Source organism: Schistocerca gregaria, chromosome 4 (assembly GCF_023897955.1).
Source record: "Schistocerca gregaria isolate iqSchGreg1 chromosome 4, iqSchGreg1.2, whole genome shotgun sequence".
Taxonomy (NCBI): Eukaryota; Metazoa; Arthropoda; class Insecta; order Orthoptera; family Acrididae; genus Schistocerca; species Schistocerca gregaria.
In genome coordinates, this window is record NC_064923.1 from 182,688,849 (window position 1) to 182,701,348 (window position 12,500).

Consider the following 12,500-nt stretch of genomic DNA (forward strand, 5'->3'; position numbering starts at 1 on the left):
TTCCTGTCGGTTAAATTTTGCGTCTGTAGCACGTCGTGTTAGTGGTGTAGTAATTTTAATGGCCATATGACACCTAAGGTGCGTAAATGATACTACATTGACACCACATTTCACCACAATTCTGCCCAAGGTCACCGTGCACATTTCGCACCGTCGGAAGATAGTCACATCCGTTCTTACCAACATTTCACCCTTCTTTTGACTTCTCTACGATGGAGGTCAGAACCGCAATCCACGGTGTTTATATAAGGGGGTTTTCTTATGAATGGCACAGCGCTGCGGTTTTCTCTTGAGTGGGCACACCGCCGCTCATCACCGTCAGAAAAAGGCCGCAGGGGCTGACACAAAGAGCGTCAATAAAACCATTCCTTTCCCTGGGGCGTTGATCCCCAAACATTTACAGTTTGCAGTGCAATCAGCGACAGGTTGTCGACCTTGACCACCTTTACACTGGTTACAGCGTTTGGTGTTTCAACCCTTCTCGAAGGACATTGTGAGACTGCGTCCCCAGTCGCAGCCGTGATCGCACCCGTTTGGAGAACAGTCGTCAGCAATTTTTGCTCTTGAGTATGGGTTGAAACTACCAGAGGCAGTTCAAAAGCATTCGAAGACGTGATCCAAAGCGTCAAAGCGTGCTTATGGTTTTTCAGCGCTCCTGTTTTGTGTCCTCCTGTGGTGTGATCACGGGAGAATGCGGGATATGCATGAATAAAACGGCAAAGGGTCCCTCTAAGATCCCCGAGTGTGGAAAAACCCTCAGCGGCACCCACCAACGTTTACTGAGAATTCTAAGAATACCCTTGAACAGACAAAACCTGTGACGTAGTCCTAGACGCTTGCAGACCGGATGGCCTGCAATCAGACGCAGGAACGGCAATGTAGAAACAGGAGAGCAGCAGTGTAGCCTACCTGCAGGCGCATGGGACTCTCGTCACAGGTTCTGTCTGCACGGGTACCTTTGGTGGGCGACACCAAAGGTTTTGCCGAACAGGGGGATCTTAGAAGGGCCCTTTGTCTTTTTATTCGCGCATTTGTCAATATCACAAACCTGTGAACAGGAGGGATGAACGAGAACAAAACTTGTGGTGGCGCTATGCTGCAGAGCGGTCAGACCACGTTTAATGAGGATGCAGCCTCAAATGTGTCCTTAGAAGAGGGTTGAAACGCCCTACGGCGACAGTACTGTCAAAAGGTTGTCGAGAATGTCTTTCTGATCCTCATTGCACTGCGAACTGTCGTTTTCTACCGTGAAATGTGTCGAAGTCAACGCCCCGTAGATTTGGGTAGTTTCATTGACATCCTTTATGCCATCCACTGAGACCTTTTCGTGCCGATTCTAAGTGGCAGTGTATCTGTATTGTTTTCTCAGTCCACTCTCAAGCCAACCGCTTGATTTAAATAACAAAACAGCGTGATTTAAACGCCGTGTATTGCGGTTCTATCTCCCATCGCAGAGGCATCAAAAGAAGAGATGTCACGTGAAGATAAGAGGGGTTGTGACGACCTTACCACGGTGGCGTTGTGCAAAATTATGGTGAGCTTCTGTGCCAATGTGACTTCATTAATCCACCTTACACGTCACTTGAACTTCTGAGCTGTGGCCCTTTTTTCTCCGCGTGTGTCGGCTTCTTGGCGTTTGAAGCATCGTCGAGGCGGAGGGTGACGTCGCAAGACACCACGCTTTTGTAGTATTATAGAGGAAGGTTGTAGGCACCTTCGACCCAAATTTCAAACTTAAGCGTCGAAAAAGTGATTTTTTAATTCTATTGCGTTGTGTATAAACGAAATAGCTTACACAGTGAGGTCGATGAGGTTGCTTTGTACTTTATACACAGGTCTCGTACTCGGGAGGTTGGCGCCTGTAATCCCCCTCCAGCACAGCCAGTCTGATTTACGTGTTTCTCCTAACTGCTTGAAGCGAATGCTGGAATCGCTCCCTGTCCTGTCGCTCCCTGTCTAGTCGAACTAGACCCGCTCGCTAATTCCTGTATATATGAATTAAATATTTTGTTCTTAACTTGTAATACCAGAACATAACCAATATTCTTGAAAAGTGTTACATGCAACGCCCTGGCAGATTAAAGCTGTGTGCCGGACCGAGACTCGAACTCAGGACCTTCGCCTTTCGTGGGCAAGTGCTGTACCATCTGAGCTACCCAAGCAAAGGCATAGGCGAAATGCAAAGGTTCTGAGTTCGAGTCTCAGTCCGGCACACAGTTTTAATATGCCAGGAAGTTTCATATCAGCACACACTCCGCTGCAGAGTGAAAATCTCATTCTGGGAACCTCCCCCAGGCTGTGGTTAAGCCATGTCTCCGCAATATCCTTTCTTTGAGGAGTGCTAGTTCTGCAAGGATCGTAGGAGAGCTTCTGTGAAGTTTGGAAGGTACGAGACGAGGTACTGGCAGAAGTAAAGCTGTGAGGACGGGGCGTGAGTCGTGTTTGGGTAGTTCAGATGGTAGAGTACTTGTCCGTGAAAGGCAAAGGTCCCGAGTTCCAGTCTCGGTCCGGCACACAGTTTTAATCTGCTAGTAAGTTTCATATCAGCGCACACCCGCTGCAGAGTGAAAATCTCATTCTGGAAAGTGTTGTATGGATTAACAAATTCTACTACAAGTAGTACCACTACTACTGCCGCCAACATCATTTCAGTATTGATACACAGATCGCAAATAGTAGGTAATACGTTATTCCATCGCGGACAACACAAATTACGGTTTACTAGGGGCGACGAGTAATTATCCGTCATTATTCCACTGACAGTACAGCAATGTACCTATGACGTTGGAGGTACTAAAACATCAGTTATTACCATTTCTGTAAGTTATGCCTAACGTGCTTAGATAAAAGATCCAGAAGGGCAGAAATCGAAGGACTTTTCATATCTGTGAATGGGCGCTTGGGACAACAGGGAAAGGGCTGCACTGCTGTACTAGCGGGGATACTATGCTACTCCCTTCCTCCAATTTATTAGAGTGTGGAGACTGTCTCCACCGTGTGCAAGACTAGAGTGTTTGAACTATGTCATATAGTGCGTCAACAGTGTCACAGTGTCACATGTCCTGAGACCATTGCGGTAAGGCTTGTAATTTAACTAGAGTTGTAAAAGTACCATAAGCTACCGTAGATTATTATAATTAAACGTAGACCATGGTAGTTTTCCTAGTAGCTTTCGTCAGTCATCATATAAACCACGTTAGCTGTACATTAGGTGTGTTACATTCCTATCGGGCGTTGCGGCGTTTGGATCGCTCACTGTCTTACTAGACCCCCTATAAAGCGGAATCAGTGAACTGGCTAGAAACTGAGTGAGGATATATAGAGGGCCGTGTAACTTACAGAAAATTTTTTGGTCTACATATTTACCCTCGTGTCTATTACTTAAAAATAAACAGTATTTATAGCAAAATTTAAATTGTTAATGTTTAATTCAGGTTGAAAATTGTTGATTTGTAACCCAAAACAGAGCGATGTTGTAGTAAAAATAAGGAAAACAATACAAATTCATCGTTTAGCGCTAGGAAAAACACAATTTCCTCAACAAAGAGGTAAGATAAGAAAACGCGAAATAAAAATATATCAAACATCTCTTCAGTATTTCTTCGGACTTATACAAAACATGTTTCTGATATTGAGAAACAGCTTCTGGATTTATCAAAATGGTTCAAATGGCTCTGAGCACTATGGGACTTCTGACGTCATCAGTCCCCTAGAACTTGGAACTACTTAAACCTAACTAACCTAAGGACATCACAAACATTCAGGCTCGAGGCAGGATTCGAACCTGCATCCGTGGTGGTCGCGCGGTTCCAGACTGTAGCGCCTAGAACCGCTCGGCCACATCGGCCGTCCTGCATTTATCACAGGAACGCTTGCCTTTGATCGTGATGAAGAACGTTCTATTGAGTCTATTGAGTACAAATTAACAACAATTTTATGTAACTGTACTTGCATCAAAAGTAATTGCTTTGATTACCTGAAGGTGCTGAAATTACGAGATCAAATAATTTTAATTATTTACGCAATACACGTTGAACTGTTAGTGATTGTTACGCGTTTGTAATTATGTACAAAACAGGCAAAAAACAAAGAGAAGTCGTCAGCTACCAGTTTCTTTCTTACACATTCGTTTATGATACTTTCCTACCATTTCTACCAGTACTACTGGTAACCCTGCCGTTCATTACGTATTTATGTAGTATACCAAAACTACCAAACCGTTGCTCTGGTAAGGAGCAACTATAATCTAGCACAGGACGCTGACACAGAGTCTTGTAAAAAGAAGCCCCTTTCGCCGCCACCTGTCTACTCTTGCCGTCCATACACAAGTAATGAGAATTTGCCAAACATCAGGCCTCGCACAGACTATGTCACTATCGACTAGCATCGCCGTAGCAACCTCGACCAAACAGATTGTAAAACAATCAGGCAACATTGCAATAAGTAAGTAACGAAATGGATGCTGACACCAGAACAAAATACATTTTGAAATCCAAAGAGAAATACTAGAACAAGGGATAGGGAGACAGACTTAGACTACATTATCAAATTAACTAAATCGTGGATGATAAAACTTCGATTTCAGTCATTCAGTCATTCTTATATTTTAAGGCAAAGGGAAGGAAGATATTAACGCTACTTAAAATTTCCTCCATCTCCTGTCTGACTCGTGGATGTTATGCAGTAGTCAACCGGTTGCAATGTTTTATTGTTGTCACAGATTACGAGATAACACAATCGATTTCAATTAAATACTCCGTTCTGCGTTAATTCGGTCACTGTCAAATGGATTAAAAATCGGCGGAATGCTTTTACAGTATACAGTGCATTAGAACGGAAACAGAAATAGCGCTTTGTTCCAAATGCAGATGTATCAATTTGTATTCCAAACTTAGGACGGGAATAAATGCTACCGTTTCCAATATACCGAAAATGTTCGTAGTTAAATAAAACTGCTGTATTACCGAATATTATCACACTATTGGCTAAGTTTTAAATTACACATATTTCCGCCTATTAGAGAAAAACTTTAAAAACAACATTAACTCGAGAAGACATAAAGCAACTGAGATGAAAGCCGAGAATTTTTTTTCTATAAATAAAATTTCATTATTTGCTGTCCTTCCTGCCACTGCAGGTTTAATGAGCAGCTGTGTAACTTGTCTTTCAACAGCAAGAAAATATTTCTGCCAGAATGGAAAAAAAAATTATGTCCTATGGAATATCCCCTCAATGAAGATGTACAGAAGCCTGTCAGACAGGCTTTAAAAGATAAGTGTTTACTACATAATTACAGAAAAGATGACTTTCACATTCTAAATCTTATAGCTGATGTTGTCTAAGAAAAATCAAGGCATAACAGACACTGTGGGGGAGACGAATAATGTCTGTAGACAAGTGCTATCAAAATTCAGTCACAATCATTTTTCTAGAACCACGTGTTAATATCTTCAAATATTTCATTGCCCGCCATTTCGTATACGGTAATGGAACTATTTTTTATTTCAACTCTTATGCAACTAATCAAACGATTTGTGTAATGATAGTTAATCACCAGATCTGTGATTGTGATTTAACTATGTTCAACGCCAAGTAGAGTATGTGCAAGATTGACTTGGGCAAGAGAAAATACTACACTACTGGCCATTAAAATTGCTACACCACGAAGATGAAGTGCTACAGACGCGAAATTTAACCGACAGGAAGAAGATGCTGAGATATGAAAATGATTAGCTTTTCAGAGCATTTATACAAGGTTGGCGCCGGTGGCGACACCTACAACGTGTTGACCTGAGGAAAGTTTCCAACCGATTTCTCATACACAAACAGCAGTTGACCGACGTTTCCTGGTGAAACGCTGTTGTAATGCCTCGTGAAAGGAGAAGAAATGCGTACCATCACGTTTTCGACTTTGATAAAGGTCGGATTGTAGCCTATCGCGATTGCGGTTTATCGTTTCGCAACATTGCTGCTCGCATTGGTCCAGATCCAATGACTGTTAGCAGAATATTGCTGGGTTCAGGAGGGTAATGTGCAGCCACGTCTCGATCCCTGAGTCAACAGATGGGGACGTTTGCAAGACAACATCCATCTGCACGAACAATTCGACGACGTTTGCAGCAGCATGGACTATCAGCTCGGATACCTTAGCTGCGGTTACCCTTGACGCTGCATCACAGAGACGAGCGTCTGCGATGGTGTAATCGACGACGAATCTGGGTGCACGAATGGCAAAACGTCATTCTTTCGGATGAATCCAGGTTCTGTTTATAGCATCATCATAGTCGCATCCGTGTTTGCTGACATCGCGGTGAACGCACATTGGAAGCGTGTCTTCGTCACCGTCATACTGGCGCATCACGCGGCGTAATGGTATGGGGTGCCATTGGTTAGACGTCTCGGTCACCTCTTGTTCGCATTGACGCCACTTTGAACAGTGGACGTTACATTTCAGATGTGTTACGACCCGTGGCTCTACCCTTCATTCGGTCCTTGCGAAACCCTACATTTCAGCAGGATAATGCACGACCACATGTTGCAGGTCCTGTACGGACCTTTCTTGATACAGAAAATGTTCGACTGCTGCCCTGGATAGCACATTCTCTAGATCTATCACCAATTGAAAACATCTTGTCAATGGTGGTCGGGCAACTGGCTCGACACAATACGCCAGTCGCTACTCTTGATGAACTGTGGTATCGTGTTGAAGCTGCATGGGCAGCTGTACCTGTACACGCCAGCCAAGCTCTGTTTGATTCAATGCCCTGGAGTAACAAGACCGTTACTACGGCCAGAGGTGGTTGTTCTGGGTACTGATTTCTCAGGATCTATGCAACCAAATTGCGTGAAAATGTACTCACATGTCAATTCTAGTATACAATATTTGTCCAATGAATACCCGTTTATCATCTGCATTTGTTCTTGGTGTAGCAATTTTAATGGCCAGTAGTGTAGATAAAACTAAGTGCTCCTTAAAATGACGACATGCAATCCAACCAAGCTGCAGTCCTCTTGCATTACTTGTACACAACCCGCTTCCATACTTATACTTGCTTAGGGAGTTAGGGATGGAGGGGTGGGGCGGAGCACCGTAAACGAATACTGGAACGATACAGAGATTAGCATGGTCCCTGTCAAAGGACGACATGCAAAATTATGGAACACTGAAAAAACTAAATAAGTAGACGAGATGTGTAACGCACATTTCTGATGGTTCGAATCAATAGTATGTTTAGCCAGCAAGGACAGGAGAGATGGTAGCGTAAAATCTAGTTCCTGATCACCAGGCTTTGCACGAATGTCGTAGATTAAATCCCTGACGTCTCCGCGTGAAGTGAGGGGGCACGTGACATTTTGTGTAAGTGTCCGTCTTAGCGGTCCCCTTGATGCTACACAAGAGGTGTATGCTATTTGCTGGCACGGGTTTCCGCTCTCTTCCTTATCATCATACAACACAAAAATGGTTCAAGTGGCTCTGAGCACTATGGGACTTAACATCTATGGTGATCAGTCCCCTGGAACTTAAAACTACTTAAACCTAACTAACCTAAGGTCATCACACCACACCCAGTCAACACTTTACATACTTGCGCTACGATCGTCGACAATTAAACAGACACACCCCATACACAACTCTCACATACCTCAACGAAGGGAGCCATTAGCACGGCGGAAGGAAACTGCTAAGTCTAGTTCTGATTGAGAGGCAGAGAGAATACAACCCAGGCAAACAATGCAGAACAATTCCTCCTGGAGACCCACTAAAAAGTTTGTGAAACTTAGTGATTAGCACTAATTTTATACACGTCCTAACTTAGGCTGAAGGTGTAGTGATAAAACAGTCAAAATTAATATTCACTCAGAAGCAGAAGAAACTAGTGCAATGAAGGTCGATGGCCGATACCAAGTTATGGGCTGTCTCTGATGCTGAGAGATAGTTCTGGTGATGATGAAGGTAGATGCTGACGGCTCTCTCAGTGAGTTGTGGCTAGTGTGGCACGGCGTTCTACGTAGCACAGTTTCTGATCGTGACTCTGACTGAGGAAGGGGGCGTGCAGTCGGCGCCTGGCCCAGACGTCGATGGAAAATGCCCTGGAGCACCTTACACCGGTCTAATATCCAGGCTACCTACAGATGCTATTTGCGATCACGAGGCCTGTGGAGGCAAACAGGTGTGCAAGGCCAGCGACCTATAGCAGCACTTACTCTTGTACCTGTTAGTCTAGGCAGCGCATGTGATCGAAACTTTGTCATCTGCTGATGTAGCCCCTTATAGGATATGTCGTTGGTACATCATTGCTGTGAGAATGGTTACGGGACTGTAACGCATTCAACCCTTACATTGCATCCCTTCCCCCCATGAGGCACGAGTGGGTGTCGTACATCTTGATGTCTGAGGAACCTGGCGCCTCTTCGTTGACCAGCCAACAATATGGTGATGTCAATGACCTGGCTTCAATGTACATTCTAGTTGGTATCTGGACTAGCAACAGGATGTGGACCCTGTGACTACTGTGGTTGTGCTGTAGTGTCCAAGATCTCAGGACAGAGTACATCCGACTCAGGAACTAGAAATCGTGACAATCCAGTGCTAGGAGGCGTTGCCGGTTTCCGTGGGCGTAACTAATTGACATGCTTGAGACAAAGTGAGCATGACCTACTACCTTGTAAATGCCTAACCATCAATTGGCGGCTATTTTAGAGAAGGATCAACATCCAGACATCATCTTTGACAGAATAACGGTGACGTCGAGACTTCAGATGGGGAGACAGAGTTCTCATAGGACAGGGTATGAAGAGTTTGGACTGGTGCTGCCATCCATGGAGCATTGCCGTTCAGCTAATGCCTTGCTGTGGGATGGAGCGATAAGATTCAAAAACCAAGAGTGAGAGATTCATCTAAATCATGATGGTGGTGTGACTTTATCAACTATGACTTGAACATGTGAACAAAACATTCAGCTAATCCACTAATTGTCAAATGAGAAGATACTATATGCACTACGGTGATCCCGTGGGAAGAACGGAAAGAGGTAAATTTGGGAGATGTGAACTGAGGCCTGTTGTCAGTTATCATGATTTCTGGAAGCTCTTCTATGGAGAAAATATGTGCCAGAGGCTGGGTAGTCTGTGTGAATGACGTTGAAGACATCTGGAAAACATAGGAGAATCTGCTTCACACAGCAACCACGAATTATTTTGGGTCATTAGTCTTCTGACTGGTTCAATGTGGCCCGCCACGAATTCCTCTCCTGTGCCAACCTCTTCATCTCAGAGTAGCACTTGAACCTACGTCTTCAATTATTTGCTGCGTGTATTCCAATCTCTGTCTTCTACTACAGTTTTTGCCCTCTACAGCTCCCTCTAGTACCATGGAAGTCTTTCTTTAATGTTATAAGAGATGTCCCCTCATCCTGTCCCTTCTCCTTGTCGATGGTTTGCACATATTCCTTTCTTCCCCGATTCTGCACAGAACCTCATCATTCCTTACCTAATTTTCAACATTTGTCTGTAGCACCACATCGCAAGTGCTTCGATTCTCTTCTGTTCCGGTTTTCCCACAGTCCACGTTTCACTACCATGCAATGCTGTACTCCAGACGTAGATTGTCAGAAATTTCTTTCTCAGATTAAGGCTTATGTTTGATGCGAGTAGACTTCTCATGGACAGGAATGCCCTTCTTTCCAGTGCTAGTATGATTTTGATGTCCTCCTTGCACCATCCATTACTGGTTATTTTGCTGCCCAGGTAGTATAACTCCTTAACTTCATCTACTTCGTGATCTTCAATCCTGATGTTAAGTTTCTCGCTGTTCGCATTTCTGCTACTTCTCATTACTTCAGTCTTTCTTCGATTTACTCTCAACCCCTAATCTTTACTCATTAGGCTGTTCATTCCATTCAGGATATCATGTAATCCTTCTTCACATTCACTCAGGATAGCAATGTCATCAGCGAATCGTATCAGTGATATCGTTTCACCTTGGATTTTAATTCCACTCCTGAACATTTCTTTTACTTCCAACATTGCTTCTTCGATGTACAGATTGAACAGTAGGGGCGAAAGACTACTTGCCTGTCTTATACTCTTTTCAATTCTAGCACTTAGTTCTTGGTCCTCTAGTCTTATTATTCCCTCTTGGCTCTTATGCATTATAATACCCGTCTCCCTCTATAGCTTTTTCTCAGAATTTCGAACGTCTTGCACCATTTTGCATTGTCTAACGCTTTTATAGGTAGAGAAATCCTATGAATGTGTCTTGATTTTAGATTTTTCTTTCGTCTTGCTTCCGTTATAAACTGCAACGTCAGAATTGCCTCTCTGGTGCCTTTACCTTTTCTAAAGTCAAATTGATAGACATCTAGCACATCCTCAATTTTCGTTTCAGTTCTTCTGTATATTATTCTTGTCAGAAACTTCCATGCTTGAGCTGTTAAGGTGATTGTGCGATAATCCTCGCACTTGTCAGCTCTTGCAGCTTTCGGAACTGTGTGGATGATATTTTTCCAAAGTCAGATGGTATGCCACCATACACATACATTCTTTTGCTGCCTCTTCCACCGATGATTTTAGAACTTCCGGTGTAATTTTATATATACGTTGTGCCTTATTTGATCTTAAGGCCCCCATAGCTCTCTAAATTTCAGATTTTAATACTAGATCCCCTTTCTCCTCTAAATCGACTCATGTTTTTTTTTTTTTTTTTTTTTTTTCTTCTTATCACACCAGACAAATCTTTCCCCTAAAAGAGGCCTTCAGTGTACTCTTCCCGCCTATCCGCTTTCTTCTGTGCGTTGACTGTGGAATTCCCGTTGCACTCTTTATATTAACACCCTTGGTTGTCACCGGAAGTTGTTTTGACTTTCCTGTATGCTGCATCAGTCTTTCCAACAATCATTTCTTTTTCGATTTCTTCATATTTTTCATGCAGCCATTTCGTCTTAGCTTCCCTGTTCTTCCTGTTTATTTAATTCCTCAGCGACTTGTCTTTCTGCGTTCCTGAATTTCCTTGAATTGATTCTTCCCGACTCATCTCTTAAACTTCAGCCTACTGTTCATCATTACTACCTTGTGATCTGAGTCTGCATCTACTTCTAGGCATGCCTCACAGTCCAGTGTCTGGTTTGGGACTCTCTATCTGGCCATGATGTAATCTAACTGAAATATTTCCGTGACCCCTGGCCGTTTCCAAATATACCTCCTCCTCCTGTGATTCTTGAACAGTGTGTTAGCTTCTACTAGCTGAAATTTATTACAGAAATCCGTTAGTCTTTCTCCTCTATCATTCCTTGTCCCAAGCCCAAATTCCCCTGTAATCCTTTATTCTACTCCTTCCCCTACAACCGTATTCCATGCATGAATAATCAAAGAGGATACCTGCAAGGTGTAAATGGAATCACAAACAGGCAGCTGAACCATGTCACCAAGGGAAATACGGTGAGTGAGTGTTGCCTGTTTATTTTGGCAGGTCTCACATGCCGCCACCTTGCTGGCAATAACTGCCTCAATCCCTCCCAAATATATATGTTGATAGGCCTTGATAGGCCAGCCTCTTCATGAGCACAACTCCCCAGTAGCCGAGGCGTGGAGGGAGGGGGCGGGGATGGAAGGTCGGATGCAAAGCTGCAAGGCCGATGAGATCATGATGCAGGTCCGACCATTTTCCCCTTTCAACAGGATGACTCTGTTGAGGGTGGAGAACTTGTGACATCCGTGTCCGAATGCTTATTGGTGGTCCATCAGTCACCTTCGGTGTACGAGATGGAGTATTTTCAGGATAACTGGATCCTCGGAGGAGTGATGGGGGATGACTTTTTCATCCAGCTTCTTCCTCTTCTGTGTCCGTGGTGCAACAGACATCTGGTTCCTGATAATATTGCATGCCCTGTCCCATTGGTAACCTGGAGAGAATGTCAGTTTTGGCTTGTTGAGCTGTCAAGCAATATTTTATTTCGAGTGAGTAGCTAGTCAAAAACAACGCCTATTAGTTCAGAATACTGGAGTCTGTCATGATTAATGGTAAAAGAGATTTATGGTCAGTCAGTAACTTGAAACATCAGCCGTACACATCATTGTGGAATTTCCAGAGTGAGTACATATTAGCCAGGGACTCCTTTTCTATTTGATTGTAGTTGCATTGCGCGTACCAGAGTTTTGGATAGAAATGCAGTAGGACTTTCCACAGCATCTGCTTCATGATATATCGCTGCACTCAAGCTGTAATCAGAAGCGTCAGCTGCTACATTTTTAGGTTTTGATGGCTCACAGGACAAAAGGCATGCTGGATGGAGCAGGGTATGCTTGAGATCTCGGAGGACATAAAAAGCATAGTGCGAAGATTGCTCTACTATTATCAAACGTTGGCCTTAATTTGAGGAAGAAATTTCTGAGAATGCACGTTTTGAGCACGGGATTGTATGGTAGTGAAACATGGACTGTGGGAAAACCGAAACAGAGCAGAATCGAAACATTTGATATGCAGCGCTACAGCAGAATGTTCA

General features: G+C 43.6%; 1 protein-coding gene and 1 pseudogene across 1 annotated transcript in view; both read left to right on the plus strand.

Moving 5' to 3' along the window:
* The window catches only part of LOC126267037 (ras-related and estrogen-regulated growth inhibitor), a 374,631-nt gene that overhangs the window by 247,116 nt on the left and 115,015 nt on the right, over positions 1-12,500 (plus strand). The gene's annotated exons all lie outside the window — the stretch shown is intronic.
* Positions 7,075-7,175, plus strand: LOC126268516 (U6 spliceosomal RNA; annotated as a pseudogene).